Consider the following 23,316-nt stretch of genomic DNA (forward strand, 5'->3'; position numbering starts at 1 on the left):
CGCGCCGACCTGCAGCGCCCGGCTGGCTCGCACTCCGCCTCCCTCGGCTCAGCCCCCAGCCGCGGCCGGACCAGAGGTGAGGGCAGGTCGCCGGCCGCGTCTGTCGGCGCCGGGAGGCGAGGGTGGAGGGAGTCTTGCGGAGGAAGAGGCAGGGATGGGGGTGGGAGGGTGGGCGTCTGCGGTGCCTCCCCCTCGCTTTCATTCCTTTCTCCCCCAAGCTTGATCCACTCTCGCTGGGGGAAGCAGCCGCGGAGCGAAACTGTCTTGCTTTGGGCCTGAACTGCTGGTGGGATATGGAAGAGGGCAGGGGGGGTGTCTGGTTTGGGGGGGTGTGCGTGTGTGCGCGCGAGTGTGAGTGTGTGTGTGGGGTGAACTCCTTTTGGGTGTGCGCCTCTGACTTGAAAATCGATCTGACTGCCGGGCCACGGGGCTCACCTTCCTAGCCGATCTTGGTGGAGAGTAAAGGGATGGGCGCATCACCCCCACCCTCAAAATATCAGTCTCTTCCAAGAGGAATTTTCTGCTGGAGAGACAGCCAATAAACTCTGTTCAACTCCCTCCTCCCTCCGTTCTTCTAGCTGCAGTTTCAAAAAGCTTCAAAGCTTGGAATGTGGGATTCATCTTCCGATCCCCAGAAGGCAAATGTGGTTACAGATGTTGCACGGTACTTTGCCAAGTTTAAAACCCTTCCTTCAACACTGTTACCAAAACAGTGAGGCTAGAACTTTGGGGGCGCTGGGGGTGGGGGTGGAGATGTGGAGCCTTGGGACCCTTGGATTCACTGGGTTCTAGACTTGCTCAGCTCTGTCCAGTTTGCGCCAGATATGTCTTTCCCCATTTCCTATACTTCCCCTACGCCCTCCCTACCCCCCCAACCCCCTTTTTACCCATGGTGTTTGTAGTCTGCTTGCATGGGAGAGAAGCTGTGGAGGAAGATACTTAAGGAATAAAATATCCCACTTAGTAGCAGAAGAAAAGTCTCCGTCAAAAAGTTGTCCTTAATTTGTCTCGTGGAGAGAGGTAGCAAAATAATGCAGTGGATTTGTTAAAATTTTTGAAGTGTATGCGATGGGATGTAGATGATGAGAAGGATGATTGATCCTATACATGCTTTGTATATTTTTGGAAAGCGCCTTTGAATTGAGACATAACCCAGTGGTTTTACAGGATCTCATCCCAGGGATACAGACTGCTCTGACAGCCCAAGGGAAGGCGGTGGCAAAAAATAGACACCACCTCCCTTTTCCCCCTAAAAAAATTCTTCCTGGAAAGGTGGTGTTAAGAAATTTCAGAGATGGGCTGATCCAAGTGGCGGGCCTTAAATGGAAACACTGTAGTATGTCCTGGCATTTGTCTGTGGAGGTGGGTGGCTGGCTGGGGGCCCGGCTTGGGCAGCCAGCAGACACCAGACTGGTGCTGACCTCAGACACTGCCATCCAGCTTTACAGTATGCTTAAGTAGGCGATATGGCTCTTACCCATCTCATTGATGAGGACTCAGTGTCAGGAGATTATCCCAGGCCTGAACAGGACTTAGATCATGCTGCTTCCTAGACCAAATCACTTTTGTTGGATTCAGTTATTTTTGTGTCCCACCCAGAAATGAAAGAACAGGAGTCTTTCAAAGCTGAAGTATAGGCCTTAAGTTAATGAAATTGTGTGTTGGGTAATAGACTTTCCACTGTCAGTCCTCATGAAAATATTCAAAGGTGGTGAATTATTTTGAGATAAATTCTGGATAGATGACAAAAATCAGGGGCCTGAATGAGCATAGATTGGATTTATGCTCTTTTTTTTTTTTCCATCCATATGGTGAGTTATACTTAAAATGGAGAGAGGTTTTAAATAAAAAATTGATATAGGTAGTAGTTTCACAAACTTTATACCTTGGAAGAGCCATTCTTTGAATCTAAATAAGTTTCTTGTTATTTCTAAATACTTTAAAAGAATATTATGGATGTGGAGTTAAGAAGGGAGAATATACCATAATCAGGAATATAATTAATTTCAGAAGGGAGGAACTTCATTCCATTTATAGCACTGTAATGATTTTTTTCAAAGTAGTGATTTATCAAATTTTTGGTATCAGTCCATGAAACAGAGAACAGTTATTGAATGAGTAAGTGGAGGCGATGCTACGCTTGTCCTGAATACACTGAACTAGCCTTCTGGGTAAGGTAGAATTGAGGAGTCCAGCGTTCTGGGGTGGGAGGCATGGTGAAGAATGAATTTGAAAAATGATCCTGCTATCCTGGGTCATGGGTGAAGATGGAATCAATGCTTATATGTGGTGCTTTTGCAAAGAGAAGGTTCGGGAGGGCGTTATCCTCTGTGCTTGTTCTGCTGTGGGATCCCTGCATCGAAAGTTTTTTTTACTTGAAGCAATTTACCATACAGCTAATAGGAGTTATGGAGAAGTGAACTATAGGTGATGGCAAGACCCTCTGATATGTTTTGGGTGAATTTAATGGCAGATACGATGACGGCAGGGCGGGCTGTGTATGTTCCAGCTCAGTGCTCACCTGAACTGGAACATACGTGTACTTTGTTATTACATTTGCACAACAACCATATGTATTACAATTATTTTTCTTTCTTACAGGAATTTAGTCTTGGCAAAATTGAGTGGGCCAAACTTGCATTTTGTCAGTGGTGAAGTGGGGATTTGAATTGGAATTTTGGGGTGCAGGAACCCACAATCATGACAACTCTCACCACTGATTGCCAAATTTCATTATTCATACACAGCCCTCATGAATTGACTGTAGCTAAGTTTCATTTAGTCTATTAATTATTTAGTATTTTTCTTCAAAGCAATGACTCATTTTTTTTTTTTTTTAAAGCACATCTTTTAACAGGGAACAATATATCACAACCATATTTGGAAGGCAATTTACTTGTTAGGAATAGGAGATATAGTCATAAAGCTGCATTAATACTTGTATTGAAACCCTACATTCAGGATAATGATTGCCGGGTGTATGTGCATTGCTATGGGGCTGTGGGCTAAGAGTGGAGGAGGTAGGTAGGTAGATGATACAGTATTGGTGATATTCTGGGTATTAGATTGAATGATAGGTTCATGGGTGCTGATTTTTTTTTTAGATTTTATAACATAAGATAAAGATACATTCTTTTTAAAGATTTATTTGTGTATGCATACAGAACTGGGGTACAGATGAGAGGTGCAGGGGTGGTGAGAAGATTCACCATAGTCAGAGAGGGGAGCAGAACAGGCAGATTGACAAAGTACACTGCTGAGGGGAGCAGCGGGTGGACAGAAGTCTGCCGCGCCATGTGGACATGTGGGTCACCTCCAGGGCAGGGTTCAAACTCTCACTGAAGCTGCTGCGGCCAGCTTCGCCAGTGCTGCGCTTTAACCCACTGCGCCACCAGTGAGGGCCTGAGATATATTCTTTTTGGGGAAAAAGAAAATTAAACATTTAACTGTTAACATAGTGATGACTTGGGGTATTCATGGTACCTTCTAACTATAGACGTAGTTTGGTGCCTATGTGAAATAGGCACATAAGAACTGTTGATGGATTGACAGCACCCCAGGGGGTGCTTTTGAGCAGGCTGATTGTTGTCATTCTTGAATAAGATTGAGGGATGGCCCCTCTTCTGTTTTCCCTAGCTTCCACTCTCATTTCCAGAATTATGATTAAAATAATCGCTTGGGCTTCCACGTAGTTTGTCCTTATTGCAGTTATGGCTGACATAGGCTGGGCTGAAGCTGTTACTTCTCAGTATCACTTTGTCTTACACCCCGAGCGCACAGGATGGGGCAGAGAAGGTTGTCATGAAGTGTTTAAACGCTTTCGTTTTCACCTAGTGGGCAGTGTGACCATTCAGACCAGGAAGCTGGTATTTAAGTTAGAGCAATGCCTGGGTAAAGTGTTAACAGCATTTAACTGGCAAGTCTGGAAAATAAAGCCATCAGAGATTTTAATTGGAGTCCACATAGTCTCTTGTTTTATTTTCCCAAGCAAGTATGGGGCACAGTGGCCTTATTCCTGGAAATGAGGATTTGGAATTGGGTTTCCTGGTACAAAATGCCTCCTTTGATCTCCTAAAGTGAAAACTTTGTGTTTCTTTCTGTGGCCAGTTCCAACTCTCAGAAGAACCAAATGGAAGATTTACTTCTTTTTTAGTAGTTGGCCATAGACCGCCCTTATTTGCTATACTAGTTTAAGAATCAGAAGTTCTAAAACCAGGATTTGTTTGTTGGAATGGGATTCCAATGAAAGATGCCTCTTAAAGTGCCTCAGCAAGTTGATGTAGTTGGTCCATCAGGGCTTTTGGTGCAGATGGGAGATAGTTTTGTTTGGAATTATGCTCCCAAGTTAACTGATAAGAGAACCATCTACCTGCTTTCTTTTTGAACTTAAATACTCCAGCCATCCTATCAAACCAGTCACATAGTCAAATATTATTCATGTGCTCATTCATGCATTTCTGGGAATCTGAGCTTGTTTATATGACTGAAGACATCTGTGATCCATGAGAACTTTGTTTTCTTGAGCCACCACCAATCATTTGTTTGATTTTTGGGTTGCAGTCTCTGACCAACATTCCACTTTGCCCATTAGGGTTGCTTCATTGTTTGCTCTGGGCATTTGGCCTGTATTTCGGTGACTGGGAAAGGACTTAAATTTAATCTTCTCAAATTTTGTGTTGGGGCCTGCAGTAGGAGAAGGTTTTTTTAGTGGATGGGGTGAGGTGGTGGTGGGGGGGTGTCCCTTTCAGCTCACACATCCTGATGGGTGTTTAAGACTTCAACTCTCTCATCTTAAGGCCAAACCTTGACTTCTCTGTCCTGCTCTTCCCTTCCTCTGACTTTTGGGGGAGAATCAAGTCCTTTAGCATAATAACATAAGCAATAATTTTGCCTTTTGACAGTCTCCAGTGTTTTACCACCTTCACTCTTCTTTCTGGGACTTGATTGATCTCTTTGAAGGCAAGGATTTCAAGCTGTTTATCCCTCCATTTACTTGTTTTAAACAATTCATTCCCTTCACCAATTTAAAACCTTTCAAATTCTCTTACTGGTCTTCGTGAGGGCTTTTGTGTATCTTTTGCACCTAACACAATCCCTGGTCCAGACCATACAGTCAATAAATGGTCTTATTAATTGCTGAGAGAATAAACAGATTATTATACTTTAGGGGAGCGAGTGAACTCTCTTCTCTTGGGATTTGGGGAGGCAGGCTCAAGAATGATGATACCAGACACCTTGGTCCTTAAGGCTAAGTTTGGGAAACAGATATAAAAGGACCATTAGGTATAAGGAGGAGGTTTTAATAAATACCCTCTTTTTAATCTTGGCAATAATGTGTTTTTACAGAATTTGACAAATTTTTTTTGTGTTCTTTTTAGGGTATGTTTTCTTTTTTGGTTAAAGGGTGACACTTCCTTTTTATGGGAAGACTAGCTTAGCAAATGGTTTATATCCTGCAAACCAAGGGACCCTTGTGATACTGTAGTAATGTGTGGTGTGCCTGGGACGCGGCCTCTTGGTGAATTAATTGGCTTCTTTACACGGACTTTTCTGCTGTTGCACACATGTTTCCACAGTGAAATAAATGACCATGGGAGAGGTGGAGAGCAGATGACCTCTTTGGAAAATGGATGGAATCCAAAATAAACTTCTGCTGATAAGTTTTAAGAGTTGATTTGTTTTGTGTTTTTAAAGATTTATTTACGTATGCATGCAAGAGTGGGGCACAGGCCAGGTGGAGGATTTGCCAGAGACAGTAGGGAGCAGAACATGCAGATTGATGAAGTAAACTGCTGAGGGGAGCAGCAGGCAAGACAGGAGAGGTCTTCGGCTCTATGTTGGGTCACCTCCCTGGCTGGGGATCGAACTCATGCTGAGGTGGCTGTGGCTAGCTTCCTAGTGCTGCCCTTTAACCCCTTGTTCCACCACGGAGGAGGGCCCTTTTAAGAGTTGATTTGAATGGGCTTCCCACATAGACCTTTTCCATTTGAATGCTTGATGATTGGGTGCCTTGCTCATTTTGAAAGCTGGCAAGCTCAGAGGCTAGCCATCATGCAGCCTGGGTGCTATGAAAATAAGATTGCTCTAGTTTTTGTTTCTGCTTCACTTTTAGCCAATTATTGGTTGAACTTCTAACCTTGAGTTGATGAGAAATGTACAGAGGGAGGAAAAGTAGGTAGGGTGATCTTGGATAGAGCTGAATATTAGATGTGGGGTGATACTTAGAATTTGGAGAGTAGGTGTTGAGAAAAATGTGTAATGTAAAGAACTGAGAAGACGCATTTCTACTGTAGAGGGAATGGGTTGAGGAGATACTTTAAACCAAGTTCTGGACTTTCGCAGCTGTAGCTACTGATGAGTAGAGTTACATGCTGGGTGAAAATATATTCTTCTTGAGCTCATTTCATAATAGTACATTAATGCTTATGATCAATGCCACCAAGAAAGCCAGAGCTCTTGAACTTGTAATGTATTGTCAAGGACTTCCTAAGACAGACATGCACCAAGGAATGAGCAATAGGAAGAAACGGCTCTTACCTTTCTTTTCAGAGAAAAGGAAAATAAGGGACAGGAGTGCCAAGTGGTATTTTTTACATACTTTTATTGAACTTAAAGAACTGAACTATTATGAACAACAGGTGGCAAGAACAAATACCACCTTCCTTCATGAGTATGGTCTAATAAAAAACGGGAAGTCTTAGGCCCGATAAATGTCCTGCTTCAGTGTTTTAAAAATATATTTGACTCTGACTTATGACAGACAACACACATGTACATACTTGCATATTAAAAATAAACCTGAAATATCAATTTGTAAAATTGATATTAAAATGTTAACTAGTTTCTGTTCAGTTTTTATTTAAAAAAATGTTTTACCTTAGCTACTAAATTGATTTTAAAGTTTGCTAATGAATTCTAACCATCTAACCAACTTAAAAAAAAACTTCCAGTACTATGGAAATTTGCCTTTATTTGTTGATTGGGCAATTAATAATCTGAATAAGAAATGTATTTTTCTTTTTGTATAAGTCTTAGTCTTACAGATGGTCCATACCTGTCTTGTCTTCCCCTCTCCCTTGTTTTTCTCCCCTCTGTGTAGGGGTCTTTGCTTGTTTCTCCAAATCAGATTAAAGTGACTAATAGGTACTTTGAACCAACTCCAAGAACACATCTTGGTTGATATCAGCCGCAGAGGTGGGGCTAAGTAATTTAAACTTGGGGCAGGAGACACTCAACTCCTTGTTTGTTTACATTGCATTTCAATGGGATGGTGACTTTCTGGAGTAAGGGGGTAGCAGGAATACCTGTGCTGGTACTGTTCACCGGAAGGATGGGAAAGAGCCCGGAAGATGAGCTAGGTGTTTATTGTTCAGAAACTCCTAGCAGGGTCTGTAGGGAGCAGCAGGAGTCGTCTTTGTTGTTATTGTCCTTTGTTGTTGTTACTGTCCTTTGTTGTTGTTACTGTCCTTTGTTGTTGTGAAGATTCTCCTGCGTTGCTGCTGCTCCTTCATCTTGCCCCTTCCCTGTCATTCATTTATTAAGCATTTCCTAGGCTTCCTGTACTTGGGGCCGGGTGTGGAAAATTCAGTAAAACTAAGTTCATCTTAGGGTGCACTTGAGTAAGGAATTAAAGAATTATACATCTAACTCCAAGGGGCAGAATGCCGAGTGTCTTGGTCACAAGATACAACGGGATAAGGATCAACCAACACCTTTGAGGAAGTGACTCTTTGGCTGGCCTCTGAGAGGCACCATTTTGATGTTATCATCTCTCTGTGCTTAGGTTGTAGACTAGGTGACATTCCAAATGCAGGGAATGGGGCAAGTAGGAACCCTTGGCTTTTGTTTAAGAGCTCAGTTGTTTAAAACAGAGTTGCAAATATTTGTAATCACTAGAATTTGGCTCTGTTTTATGAGGTGTGGCTTCTTGCGAGGCATCAAGACAACTGGAAGGGAGAGCAGATTCACGTCTCAGGTTCGCAGATTCCTTGGCCAGATTCCTGAGTAGCACGACTGGTGCTATTAAAATGGTGACGTATCCACCCTTCACCACCATTTTTATTTATTGTTGCCAAGCATATGTGGTGACTCCCGTAAGTTAAAAGTTTTTTGTGATGTGACTGGACTCTGCAGAGTACAGTGAGGTGTGTACTGTAAAAGAAAACTTAAAAAGAGAGATTTAGAGCTAAATATAGCTTACTTTAAATGCGAGGCTACAGATTTTAGACATGATTCTAAAATAGCAATAGTAAGATAATATATACATAAAGGGAGTTCCTGGAGGAGAACTCACTTGATTCTCTCATCTAATACTGAAAGCAACTCAGTGAGGGACTTACACTCATTACTCCTATTTTATGGGAGGAGAAACAGGCTCAGAGGGGTGATGGAAATGTCCAGGTCACACATCTCAACTTTAAGACAGGATGTGCAGCCCCAAGTCACCATGCTCTGTAGTTGGGCTCCTCCCTGGGCTGAACAACCTCAGAGTTGTACTTAAACCCCTTTTTTTTTCCAGGGGTGGGGGTGTGGTGAAGTAGATGTCCACATTTCATTAGCAATTACCCAAAAAGGCCTTAGCTGCTTCTGCAAAATTGAAAGCTTTGGCAGCACCAGGCCTGTATTCCTGTAGGAACCTGCCAGAACAAATGCCTTGAGATTGTGCCTATCTGAGTTTATATAGGTCCTGTGTTTGCCACGCCCAGGCTTATCCTGTTTCTTCCAGACACTGCGACCCAATGTCAGTTGCTATTTATACCCTGTTTAATTTCTTTATGTGCCTTGCTGTATACCACTTGCAATGTCCTTATGGGGAATTATGAGCTGAAGACCTTTGTTATGTAGTCTGTGCCAGCTGCTAGGGAAAATAAAAGTAGGTACAATCAGTTTTGGCTTTGTGTTGGAGAAGCTGTAGGACTTGGTGGATAAATCATTTTTGTGAAGCGAGGGAGGGAGGAGTAGGGGACACACATCTGACTTTTGGAACTTGGGAGATTGGGAGAATGGTGTTGATCTTTAATGAAAATGGAATGTTGGTAAGAGGGGCTTGTTTGGGATAGGGGTTGAGGTTCTGGTGGAACTGAAACTGGAGACCTCCTGCAACCCCCTTGGCTTCCAGCACTGCTGGCCATTTGTGGCCCCATTGGGGCTCAGGCTGCATGCAGAGGCCAGCAGTGATGGTGGGCAGCATTGGTTCCTCGCCCATGCCACTTCATGGCATGCAGGCCCTGATTCAGGGCTGCGGGAAGGAACATGGGGCACCCGGTGGTTTCCTCCAGCTGCAGGCAGTAGAGAGACCCATCAGTCTGGTGCCTGGATCATAGAATGGTTCCATCAGGTGCAAGCTGTCAGCTGATGGATAAATGGTCCTATCAGACTGGGGGTGGGGGCGGACCCTGAAGGAGGATATAAAGCAGGGCAGGCGCCAGCTTGGGACAGACGGACTCCGGACGGACGATGTGTTCCTGACCTCTGAGGGAGAAAAGCATCGAGCCAACCTGAAGGAAGAAAGACTAAAAAGCTTCACAGAGGCTGGGTTGGCCTCTGCTGCCTCCAGCCCTGCCTCTGACACTGTCTGAAAGGGGTGCCAAGGGTCTCGGGCCTGGTGTCTCAAAGAACTGTTGTTGATGTGGGTCAGCAGCTCATAAAGTACTGTACTGGTGCTTCAGACAGCGCGGCCTCCTAGTGACCAGTGGTGACAGGCACTACAGGCCAGTGCTGCCTAGCACTAATGGCTGACGGGTGACTGACATTCTGTGTCGGGTCACCTCTAGAGCTGTCAACTGCTCCTGATTGTCAGGTACCACCTCCTGGTGCTGCCGCCTCCATTGCTGTCTGGTCCATCATCTGGTACTGCCTATCCGACCGTCAGACTGTGACTGTGGACTTCTGTGGCGCCATCTTAGCAGCCCCACCTGTGAGTGCCCCCAACTATGGTAAGTTGGACGCTGGCCTGCTCTTGGCTGGTGTTACACGTTTTAGGCCCTCATTGGTGGAGCAATGCCATCTTGGATGAGTAGCTTTTGCTTAGTGCTTCTGAGCACTGTGGACACTATATGGGGTGAGAGAGCTGGCAGTTTGTGGGCCTAAGAACTTTGTTTCCTCTGTGTGTTACATCAACCCTGTTGTTCCCTGAACCTGAGGGGATTTGTAACTGTGCATGGGGGTAAGAACCTACCAACAGTGACCTGTCCTCTACTGTGCTTTTGAAGCTATATCGGTGCTACCACTGTTTCAGAATAAGAACATGGGAGATTTACTTGAGTTTAGTGAGCAGTTGGAAATGCAGTACTGGAATTGTCCTGTTCAGGGTTTGAAGCTGTGGCTTTGCATTGGTGATTGGGTTGTGGGAAAGATGGAAGTGCCATTCAGGGGCATTTGGATTTGGGGAAAAGGTCTCTTTTGTAAATGCGAAGAAGTGTGCTAAATTCTAAATGATAAAATGAACTAGCCACAAACAGTTCAAAGTCTCTTATTGACTTTTTTTTTGGGTCAAGTGCCCTGTCTTGCAAATAAATGAGAAGTTGATCCTAATAAAGGATTACAGTAACAGTCCTCAGCTTTTGAACATGGGAATTGATCAGCATCTGCTCATAGAATCAAAAGCAGAGATACTGTTGGATGGGTAACACCTGTCTCTTATATTGATGCCTGTTTGCTGAGCTTAGTTAGGCGAAAGGGACTCTAATAGCCACATTCTTGTATAGGAATGTGTATAGCCACTCTAATAGCCACATTCTTGTATAGGTGATAGGAAAGTGGTTGCTGTAACTTTGAGATTGGCAGGGGGTGGGGAAGTGGGGGGATGGCAGAAGAGATTGACTCCAGTTGGGATTTATTCTTGCCCTTAGCTGCCTTTGAATGAAATAAAATAGCCTTTCAAATTCAGATTTTTATTTTGGCTTTGTTGGTTGGTAACTCTTTCCACCTTATTGATACTTAATGAGCTAGGTCCACTTCAGCTGCTCTTCTCCTTCGTTCCCTTTGATCCCTAAAGGTCTTACTTTTTCCGGGACTCTGTAAGCACAGGTAGAGTGGACCTCTTCTGGCAGACCTGTCTCTGACAGTGGTTTTCTATTTGGGCCTTTGTGACTCTTTAAAAAAAAAAAAAAAATTAGGATTGATATTTTTATTTTCAATTCATAGCTCTGTTTTATTATATGTGCACATTAATATGTGTCCCTGTTATTTTCTTAAAGCCCTTTTTTCTTCATGTATTCATTATGTTTTGGAAATATTTGTTAATGAAAGGAATATGTAGCTCAATACAACATTTGAAGTATAAGAAGGGAGTAAAATGAGATGCAACTTTTGTGTTTTATTTTAGCCCTCTTTTCCTGAAGGAAAACCATCATTAAAATTAATTATATAGTCTTCCTGGGATAATCTTTGGAATAACAAACATGTACTAATGTGTTTTCCTATAGATAGTGTATCATATTATACACATTTCAGTTCTGAACCTGGCTTTTTTTCATGCAAAAGTTTATCTTGGAAACTTTCCCCTATCAGGACGCACAGTTTCCTCATTCTTCTGAATGATAGTCTATTGTACAGAGGTATTCTAATTTACTGAACCAGTCTTTTACTTGTTATTTAAGGTGACATGCATTACAATGTTGCAATGACTATTCATGTATATGTAGGTCTGTTTCCTGTGTATATGGGATTAAATAGCAAAGATTGGAATTGTTGAATCAAAGGATATTTACGTTTTAAAATACATTATAGTAAATTTATGGCACAATTTCATGAATTGGCATTTTGATTTGCATTAGTGAAGCAATGTGGCAGAAAGGAGAAAACAACCCATTAGACTCTAGCACAAATTTCTTTGGTGTAAACCAATTCTGTGGTCCAAGAAAAACACTTAAAGAAATTTTTTTTAAAGATTGATTTATTTATGCATACAAGAGCTAGAGTATAGGGCAGAGGTGCAGGGTGGGTTGTAAGGATTTACCAGAGACAGAGTGGGGAGCAGAGCAGGCAGATCTACTGAAATATACTGCTGAGGGGATAAGCAGGTGGGTCAAGAGAGGTCTGCTGTGAGGTGGTATTCATGTCTTTGGGGTGTTGGGGTTTGAACTTTGCTTCAGTGGCTGAGGACAGCTTGATAGAGCTGTCTTTAACCCCTATGCTACAAGGAGACCCAAAAAATACTTTAACTTCTTCCTTCTTGGTACTTTTCTTTCATCGTGTATCAAAAAGGACAGACTGAGCTATTTCCAAAGTTTGACAATTTGTTGATTCTGGCTCTCTCTTTGTTGGTCCTTCCAGTAAATGGAGCATGGTGATTCCCTCCCCCCGAGTAAGTTTGAGTCTGTGAAGAACCTTGGGCTTTGGAAGCATTGCTAACCACATCTTTACTTTGATTGTTTGAAGCCCTGTGTCTGGTTTGTGCTTTATGTTAAAAGCAGAGCTTGTATGGCTTATTACCTTCTTCTTCTTTTTTTTTTTTTTTAATACAGTGAGTGGTAAGTAGGCATTTAGTGACCTAGAAACTCAATGCAGTCAGCTTTTTACTATTGATCACGAATAAAGGCAATGGATTTTTAGACTTAGGGAAAAAGTTTTATTTTTATAATAGCTTAAGAAAAGCAATAAGACATATGATGGACAGTCTTTAAGAAACAGCATTTTTTTTTTTTTTTTGGAGTGGACCAGAGTTCTTGGCTTTTGAGCATCCAACGTATTTTGTAATATGAAGAAGGTAAAATAGGGAATTTTTGAACATTTTGAAGTATTTAGCTGGTGTAGTTTAATATGATATTGGATATCCTGGTGGTTACCAAATTAAATGTATTTAAAAATTCAAACCCAATTAAGTAAAATTTAATATAAAATTCATGTTTAGTCTCTGTACTAAATTTTTCTTTAGATTTGGCTCACTCAAAATTAAGCATTGTGTGTAGATTTTTTCACTTGAAAGATTTGGAAACTTTAGATTGCTAATGTGATCTCCCTGGAAAAAATTGTAGATTCTGAACCCTTCGTTACTCATTTAAAGAAAAAAAAATCACTAAAACTTTGTACGTATACTAATGTACTTACCTAGCTGTAGAGTAGCAAATAAAAGAAAAACAAAACCACAACTAAATGTTCTACAAACACATATATGCGAATATTTGTGTGTATTCATACTAAATAATTATGTAATCGCTAAAATGCTATTTAAGTGAATTTCTGAAAACAGTTGTCACCTCAAGAATTATTGTATTGGGGCCCTCCCTGGTGGCACAGTGAGTTAAAGAGCAGCGCTACGAAGCTAGCCTCAGCCCTTTCAGCCTGAGTTCGATCCCGGCTAGGGAGGTGATCCACATGGCGTGGCAGTTCTCTCCCACTGCCCCCCTCAGCAGAGTACTTCATTGTACTGCCTGTTCTGTGCCCCACTCTGTCTCTGGTGAATCTTCTCACGGCCCCTGTCCCTCTGGCCTGCACCCTAGCTCTATGCATAAATAAATACATCTTTTTAAAAAAAAAGTTACCGTCTTAAAGAGTCTTTTGGGCTTTTGCTGGCTAGTTCATCTAGTTAGATCCTTCATTCTTTTCTGTATTTTGTATATGTATTTTTCTATCTGCATATCTGGAGTAATACTGAGGGGAACAGTGGCTGTCTGTTAAGTATGGTGTTAGTCTTGTGCCTAGTATACTGCTTTACTGGTACACAGAAATTTATGAAAAAGTGAATGACCATGGAGAGTACACAAAGTGCACTAAGTAGAGAAAGGCTAGACACTAAAACAGTATAATTCCATTCACGTAATATGTACCATTCCACACACACAAATATAAAGCAACACAATTCTAGAATTGTAGTTGGAATCATACAAATGTAGAGAAAAATTAATAGGAAACATACCAAAATATTAACAATTATTGTCTTTGGGCTTTGGGTCTTGTCTAATTTTGAGGGGAAATCTTTAAGTAGAAATAAGTGAAATATTGGAAGATTTAGTCACCTTGATAATGTATTTTACTCTTTCAGCATAAAGGTGGTCTCTTTACTTAAAATGATGTATTCTAAATCGTGGCCTTTTCTCTTGAGTAAAATTTACTATATCTCTGTGGTATGACAGGTTTTATATCTACTTTAGAATTAAATTATTATCTGAGAGTTGCACTTTTTAAGAAACTAGTGTTAATATCACAGCAGTTGAAGTTAAAAGTGTAGTGAAAGTATATTAGATATGGTACAAGTGTCTGGTTATAATTATTGACACATTTTCAAATACTCTCTTAAGTGTGATACATTGCCCATGATTTTGACAGTTGGGACTACATTAAGCCTGCTGGAGTACTCTTTTCACAAAGGTTTGTTTAAACTTAGAATTGTCAGAAGGGTTCTCCTTAAAGTAAATGAGCACAGATTTAGAGGTCAAATGGTGTTTTACTTCCCAATGTGCCTGGTGATTTTAGTCTATTAAATGTTAATTGGAAGATTATCTGGGTTTAGTTTTCATTTTAAGAACACTGGGATTTTTTTTTTGTAAAGTATTAAAAAAATGAGGATCTGTATTTGTGTTCTTTGTCGTGTTAGTATAGATTCTCCTCTTGCTGAAAATCCACGAAACTCCAAACTGACAGACTCCATTCTGCATAATAATCCTGTTTCCTCTAAATCTCCCTAGACTGAGTTTACCATGATCTCCTTTGTGGTTCTGAATAGATTCGTTGAGTTGCTATTTTTTTGAGGCACTGGACATATAACGACCAAAAGGCTGCCAGAGGACTCAAGTTGGGAGAGACGGGAAAATAAGGAGCCAAGGTATTAGAGAGTGAAGCAGAGAAGGGAGCTTGATAATAAAGCAAAGTTGGGATTTTCATTTTTGCTTGAAGGCACTGGAAGTTGTCTTCCTGGGAATGATGTTCTAGCTCATTTTGAGGGTCAAAGAAGATGTCACATAGAAAAGGTAACACCCTTTAGAATTGGATGTGACCAGACTTGCTACTCCAAAGTCTGGATGCTTTGGAACAGCAGCAATACCATCACTAGGATTGCAGGATATCAGGTCCACTCCAGTTCTGCCAAATCAGAGGCATTGTTGCAACAGTATGCCCAGGTGATTAAAATGCTCAAAAGTTTGAGAAATACCTGGGAAACAAGGAACTGTTAGAAAACAAGGAACAGGTTAAAAACTGTTAGAAAACAAGGAACTGTTAGAAAACAAGTAACTGGTTAAAGTGGAAGGGATGGGAACGTAGACACACCATTTACTAATGAATTTGAATTCTCTACAGCATGGATTTGATAATGAAGATGTGACATTAACAGATTAATCTGCAAGTCTGTGTGAGGTAACAGTCAATGCAAGGTTTCCTGCGACTTCAATGATAAAGTGCCCCTCAATAAAGGTCCTCAAATAAGTTTGCGAAATACTAGATATTATTTTCTCGGACAGTAAAAATGATAACAGAATACCAAAATTCTGAGAGGCTGGCATTGAGGAAAATCATTAATGTAATCATTTAACTGGGGATATTCCAGGGGTGTTTCAGGTTTATTCCACAGTGGAACCTTTTATAACTGCACAGTTGCTAATACCTGAGGGACAGTGGGTAGCATTTTTGCAGAACACAGTTTGGGAGATGCTGGCAGTTATTTCCAAACTTGAGACATGGCTTTATCTTAGTAGTATGGCTGTGTTTGCTTGGATCTAAGGGGTATTCCTGGATGCCAGGCCGTCATTGTTAAAATCCTGGGGAAATTAGGATAAGTTGGGCACCCTTTTTGTTTACCATATAAGTGACTAGCTACTTAATTTTACTTAGATGAACTTAACTTTTCCCCTTAAATGCTGTTTCATACTTAGTCATGTGCAGTCATTTCCAAGTCTGTACCTTTGGAAACCCTTGGATATTTCCAAACCTAATACCTATTCTCACCTCATGAGGTTGTGATTTATTTGATCTGGGATGGACCCTGGGAGGTGGAATTATTAAAAGGTTCCTAGGGAATTCTAATGTGCATGAACGTTTGTTCAAAGCAGGCATACTTATAGAACAGACATTAACCATTGGGGAAAAGAAGTTTAAGAACAGCCTAACAGTATATGGGGGGAGCACAGTAAGTAGTAAACGTTTCACCATTTGGAAAAACATTGTGTGGAGGCAGAGGGAGCAGCAGTCTGGCCAGGAAATGACAAGGCCTGAGCTACTTGAGGACGGTTGTGGCTGGAAAGGGTGATGGCCATTTCAGAGCTGTTCTGAGGTTGGGATGATGAGCTGACCAACTGGTAAGTGATTTGATCTGTGGGGTTTGGGAGAAGAGAATCTCATCTACTCTTGAGGTAGATGGTGATCATGTAAATATAGTGGGGAGGGCTTTGGAGTCTCCATTTGACAAGTCCTGCTTGAGAGGCCTTTGGGACAGTGGAGCTATCCAGTGGGAAGCCAGGAGACATCACAGCTGAAACGATTGGGCTGGGAAAGAGGGGTATGTGCTGGCTGGTCCAGGTGTTGAAGTTCTGGGTGAAGATCAGATTACCACGTGTTGAAAGTGAGAGGGTGACCTGCCTGAGGGCCCCTGGCGAGTGCTGGGAAAGGGACCCTGAGAAAAGAGTCTGGGGACAGCCTGAGGAGCAGGAGCCCTGCAAACAAAACTGTTTTCCTTCACTTACTGCTGAAAGAGAAGGCTCTGTGGAGTCCCCTAAACCAGATAGGTAAGAGCTCAGGAGGGCATTTTGTTTTGGTAATCTGGACATCATTAGTTACATTTGTGTAAGTTTAGCATGAGGACGGAAATGAGATTATAGTGGGTTGGAGAGGAGCTGGGTAGAGTAAGTGACTCTTTAAGAAGTTTTAACTGAAGTAAAATCCTGGCATAGTATGGGGCCTTAGAAAAAAATCTGGACTTATTTGAGGAATAGTCATCTTCTGGTTATTTATGGAAGTTTATTTCAGTGAGAACTAAAGTTTATAAGGAATAGTCAGATATTCATAGAAAAATTGTGGCTCCATAAAATTACCTTCAAATCATAGCTACATAGCTTTTTGCCTATTCTTTTATAACATATTCTTTTGTAATACATATATATAAAACATCTTCATTTTTTTTTTAAAGATTTATTTATTTGTACATACAGAACTGGGGTATAGGCCAGAGGCACAGGGGTGGCGAGAGGCTTCACCAGAGACAGAGTGGGGAACAGAACAGGCAGATCGATGAAGTACACTGCTGAGGGGAGCAGCGGGCGGGCCAGGAGAGGTCTGCCACGCCATGTGGTCACCTCAGGGCAGGCGGGAATCGAACTCATGCAGAAGTGGCTTTAGCTTCTTAGTCTGTGCTTTAACCCGCTGCGCCACCAGGAAGGGCCATAAATCTTCATTTTTGTACATGTTTTTCATCTCAGTTGTAATCCCTGTGGACTTCCCACCACCACTTCACCATTATGCATAGTCCCATATGCTCTTCCTGCCCCAGTTTTGATCCTATTTCCATCTCCTCCCTGCTAGAATGTCTGGTTTATGGTTATTAGTTGATTTTTGTTTTTACTTTATTACAAGTACTTTTTTTTGTTTTTTCTCCTGATCCCTTCCCTTCTGCTATGAGTGAAATCATCCAGCATTTTTCTTTTTCTTTTTTCACCTATTCTTGAGAGCTTTCTTTATTATTCCCTGGACACAACAATACCATATTCTGATTTTATATGTTTGTAATGTAATTACATTTTTTATGGTGATGATAAGGGTCAGTATGTGATTAAGTTTTCAACCTTTGATCCTGTGTAGCTCACATTTGTGGAGGATTTATATTTTACCAAAGCAAGATCACATCTTATGTGGACCTTTTAATAACCTTGGTGCAAAAAGCTCTGAGCCCTAAACAGTATTGTTTCATCTTACAGTTAAAAACTAGCCAACTCTTATATTTAAACATATTCAGGAGGATGTATCCAAGATTATTGACTGAGTTATGGATGGAATCTGGTGCCCTGGTGTGGTATTGTTTCTATTATATTTGGGGTGGATGGGAGTGGGGGTGTGCCCAGTTTTTCTGTTTTCACTAAATTTATACATTCCTTGAGGGTAGAAACCATGTGTTCACCATTGAGTTGTTTATTGATTCCTTTACTCACAGCTGCCTGTGAGACCCTGGGAGGTGGTGGCCAGGAGGACCTCCCTTTCATAAGGGGGTTCACATTGGTGTTGACATGACTTTTGAATCATAGGCCCAGAAATATGCCAGCAGGATTGAAAGGAGGTATCAAGGTGCATACACCTTTGAACTTGTGTCTCATTACTGGACCATGGTAATTATCTTGAGGCCAGCCCAGCAGTATAGCCCGGTATGTTTTGTCAATATTTAAAACACACAGTTTTTGTCTCTATTTTGGCATTTCTTCATATTTTCATATCAGAAACCATCTGCAGTAGAGGCTCTCTGGACTTCAGAGCAGCCTCCTTTGTGTGTGAGGAGCTGTGTGGAGCGATGCAAAGATGACTCAGCCCCATTACAAAGCTCGTAGCCCAGCAGTGCCGGTTCTGTCTGGTGACCCTGTAGGGCACGCAGTGGGTACTCAGTAAGTAATTGTGATCCTGAATCCAGAGAGGTGCTATTCTGTAGTACACATTCTCCATTGTTTCCCGTGAGTCATTAAGGATACAGAGTTAGGATGCAGGGAAGGGGATGAAAGGTAATAAAGAGAGAATCAGCAAGTTTCAGGAAAGAGATGAGAAGTGGTGAGAGGTTTTGAATGATCAGTGAAAAGTTGAAATCAGGAAAGCGTAGCTTAGGGGAAATTGGAAAGATGTGGAGACACTTTTAAAGGAGCATATTGAGGGGGACAGGAGGATGAGGCAAGAGTAATTCAAGTCTGATGATGTCTTAGAGGGAAAAATAAAGGTCTGTTTCAGCCTTAATTATAGCCACAAGACAAAGGCATGTTCTTGCATTTTTTTTCTACCTCTGCTGAGGGCTGACCATATATAATCTCCTTTGTAGCTTCATGTCTAAGAATTTGTACATAGACTATATTAAAATTTATTATTTTTTTAGGGTATCTTAGTTTGAGGTAGAGGAATAAAATTGTTACTCCCTTGTATTTACATTAAAATTTCAAGCTAGTGGTTCATTGTGAAGTGAGGAACTTTTTAGTCACTGAGGAGATGTAAGTGGATGAGTTAATGCTTAGTCATCAGAAAATGTACCATTAGGAGCTTGTTTTTTGAGAGGAGAAAAAGGCAAAATATGAGTCAGATAGAACATAGTTATTCCCTCCACTTAATTCAGCCACTGTCTTGTTGAAGGACCATCACTCTGGCAAGTGTTACCCCGACACTTAGAACTGGTCATTTGTAGTGTACTTTACAGTTTATAAAGCTTTTTCCCAAGACCACCCACAGTTTTGCTGTGACTCTTGTATATAAAGTTGGCACTTTTGCTTATTGGGGCACAGGGGAGTTTTTTTGTAGGGAGGGTGCTTCAGTCAATCGTACCTAGGCCTGCCATCTGTGGGTCTGAACAGGACAGCTTTTTTTCATAACATTTTATGAAAAATGTTACAAGGCAGCAAACTAGTCCATAACATTGGGAGAGTGTAACATTTGTCTTGCTGATAAACAGTCTGCTGTGCCTTTTGTATTTGCCAGTTGTATGACCCATCCTCTCCTGCTTACCTTGCTCCCATCTTTCATTGATTTCTGTGGTGTTGTGCATTTTGCTGGTGATTGAGATAATCACCAAAACTTGATGCAGAGGAGATAACTAGAAATATGTCCATGGGAGATGGGTGTGAAATGTTAGTATATAAAGCCTCCATCTTTTTTCACAAACTTAACAGTCTACTTGATTCATGCTTTTATCTGTTCAAGAAAAATATTTTTTTAATACTATGTGTTAGGCCCTAGGCTGGTATGTGTTGGTGACCTAGGGACCAAAGAAGCTATTCCTGGTCTCAGGAGAATTCACAGCTTAGTGAGGAAGAATGAATCACATGAATCAGTGGCGACAATACCGCTTGGTAGGTGCTGGCTGTCAGAGGGGTGCTGAGGTGCAGCAGTCAGTTCAAAGCTGGAACACCTGCCCTTACTGGAGTAGAGGATTCGGGGAGAAATTAAGTGGAGAATTTAAGAAGTGCAAATTAGTTTGGCAGTGTAGGGAAGGTGTTCTAGCAAAGGAAATATTGAGGTCAAAGGAACAAGGCATAAGAAGAGCACAGAGTGTGCTGGGCATTGCAGCTAGTTTGCTTTATTGGACCTCAAGGTATATGTGCTCATTGATGTGACATAAAGGGGAGAAGTGGGTAAGCATTACCTCATGGAGAAGTAGTGCAGGTCGATTCAGATTGTGTTCCTGTGCTGTGCTAACTATTAGGGACTTTTGGTAGGAAATGAATTGATTAGATTTGGATTTTGGAACAATTACTGATAGTGATGATGAACTTTTCAAATTGTGCTCATCTATGATAACAACTGAGTTGTGTGGTCCCCCCCCACACCTTATCTCCCCCTTTATATGTTGAACCTTGAACCCCCCAGTGTGACAGTATTTGAAGATGGACTCTTTGGGAGACAGGTAGTATTAGCTGGATCACGAGGGTGAACCCCTCATAGGTTTAGTGCCCTCATAAGAAGAGATACCAGAGAACTTGTGTCCTCACATGGAGGAAGAGCAGAGAGAAAGTGGCCATCTGTAAACCAGGAAGAGCGGCTAGTACCTTGACCTTCCAGACTCCTGTACTGAGAGAAAGATATTCTGTTGTTAAAGCCATGCAGTCTGTGTGTTTTGTTGGGACAGCCCAAACAGACTAATACAATCTATTTTATGATTTGGATAATTGTGAAATTATGAACAGGAAGAATATTGTAGTAACTTAAATAAGCAACAGTCGTTTGGTTTCTAGAAAGTATTTGACCATAGAGCTATTTAACTCAAAATTGTAGTTTTGAATTAAGATATGACTGCTGTATAAGTTTTATGGAGGACATATAGTCATCGCATATAGTACCTTTTGACTAAAGCAATCCACTAGTGTGAAGACATGCATTTGTAAATGCATGTCTGCTTATACCTGTAAAGCACATACATTGCTGTAAGCTAACGTCACCTCAGTAAATTTAATAAAAAAGAATGTAATCTAGTAATACGAAGGGCCTTTTTATGGTCTTTCACTCACAGTGTGGCACAGCCCAATTATCAGTACCTCATGTCTGAGGCGTGAATCTGTTAGACAACCTTTCCTACTACATCTAATGTTGGTGCTGTTTTTAAGGAATCTTAAAAAAAATATATATATATATTTATGGATATAAGAGCTGGGGTGGAGGCCAGAGATCGGGGTGGTGGTGGTGAGAGGATCCACTAGAGACAGCATGGGGAGCAGAACAGGCAGATGTACTGAGGTACACTGCTGAGGGGAGCAGTGGGTGGGTCAGGAGAGGCCTTCTGCGCCATGTGGGTCACCTCCCTGGCCAGGGATGGAACTTGTACTCAGTGGCTGCACTTTAAGCTCTTGCACCACCTGGGAGGGACCTCTTTTTTTTTTTTAATAAAAACTTCGATGAGCAAATTTTGGGATGTGTTATAACACAAAAGAAATTATTTAAAGCATATCTTCCACTGATAAAGGTGAATTTTGGCCTCATGTTGCCCACAATACTATATATCCAAATATTACATATCTGCTTGCTACATGGAATTTCATGTTTGGGAGCCCCTTCAAGGAATCTTGATGCTTATAGGGTTTAGAATTCCATACAAGCTGTACATATGGACATAAACACCCTCTAAGGGGATTATGAAACTGTAACAGACTATGATGTTAGTTGAAAAGTTGGTACCTGACTTGTGTGTATTTGAATAACTATTTCATATATTTTTTACATCAAATTTCATTTTTGTACAATGTATGCTTTATTTCAACTAGAGTCCCCATGAAATCCCCACCACCAGTTCACCATAGTCCATGTACTCTTCCCTCCCATTTTGATCCCACTCCCCGCTCCCCCCCTCCCCGCAGATTGTCTCTGGTTTATAGTTATCTGTTGCTCTTGATATTTATTATAATTATTTCCCCCTCTCAATACCTTATTTATATCCTCTATATTCCTCCTAAAAGTGAAACCATCCGGTATTTTTCTTTTTCTTTCTGGCTTATTTATTTTAAAAACTTTGAAAGAGACTGTGTTTAACCACTTCTTTTGGCATGTGTGAAAAGGAATCTTAAACAAGTTACCTAATAACTTACTCTGTATTGATACTTTCAGGTTGACTCAGTCGTTCTTTTCCTCCCCAGGGTAGTGTATTCTTTGTTTTGCTCTGTCCTTTCCCTAGAGCTCCTTCAATTTACACTTTTTGTTTACTTTTCCCTTGTGGGTAGCAATAGGCTTACACATGTCTCAGTTGTCCACAGCTTCTTCAGTGGTTTCCTCTTAGTGGTGGAGTCCCAAGGCTGGGGAGAGTTAATTTGGTTGAGTCTTTCAGTAATATGTTTTCTGGGGGAAGCCCCAGGTTTTGCTGAAATTCTCCAAAGTTAGATGATAGAGGATCTCTTAAGGGTGCACCCTGTGTATGGACACTTTTAATTTGCAGGAGGTTTTAGCTGTGATAAATGCAACTGCTTTCTGTTTTTCAGCTATACAAAATGGAGCATAGTGCTGTATTTATGTGATCAGAGTTACCATGTTTGTTCTTGATAGTCCTTTATTTAAGCAGAATCTCCCTAGAGCTTCCAAGGGGTCATCACCACCTTGTGCTCCTGTCTAGTTGAAAGTCTTTCAGAGTTGGCATCTAGAGTGATTCAACAGTCATGACTACCTTGGCCTCTTTTCTCATGTTTTGACTTTTATGTGGTATCATGGAATCCAAAATTGCTGTATTTTAGGATGCCACATTGTCCTACTTACTGAGTTGACAACTAGTGAAAAATCTTCAAATCAGTGATAGATGCTGCTGGTATGTCCTGTTTCCCCTCACATTCTGTTTGTCTGCTTGTGCCCTTGGCTGTCATTCCCTTTACTATATGAGGACCTTAAATTTACCTTGAGTAATTTTCAGTTTGTCAAGTCTCGGCTAAGGCAAAAGCCTGTTGAACATGTTGGATTCCATTTTTGTCTCCGTAGGAAGCCAGGAGTTCTTCTTAAATAGTACACTCTGAATGCAGCAACTTACAGTTACATCTGCTTAACTTTTTATCTATCATGACTACAGATATTTTGCAGGGCACTTTGTCAGTTGCCTCACTAAAATCTAAAAGTGCATGTTTCCTTGGACTTGGATTTTCAGAATCTTACTAAAAAGGAAATTGGATTAACTGCATATGACTTGGAGTCTCCACATTCTAATTGCTCAAAGTACATTCTTTTTTTTTTTTTTTTTTT

General features: G+C 41.3%; 1 protein-coding gene across 5 annotated transcripts in view; it reads left to right on the plus strand.

The window, feature by feature from the left end:
* Positions 1-23,316, plus strand: part of ACVR1 (activin A receptor, type I) — a 122,916-nt gene continuing 99,600 nt past the window's right edge. For 2 of the 5 annotated variants that reach the window (XM_012728653.1, XM_004674635.2), the window contains exon 1: positions 18-76. The gene's annotated coding sequence lies outside the window, so the exon portion shown is untranslated. Of the gene's footprint in view, positions 77-9,799; positions 9,936-23,316 lie in introns of all 5 variants that reach the window. The other 3 variants (XM_012728647.1, XM_012728658.1, XM_012728663.1) reach the window with 3 other exon arrangements.

This window comes from Condylura cristata, unplaced genomic scaffold (genome assembly GCF_000260355.1).
Source record: "Condylura cristata isolate star-nosed mole 26May11 unplaced genomic scaffold, ConCri1.0 scaffold00002, whole genome shotgun sequence".
NCBI classification, from domain to species: Eukaryota; Metazoa; Chordata; class Mammalia; order Eulipotyphla; family Talpidae; genus Condylura; species Condylura cristata.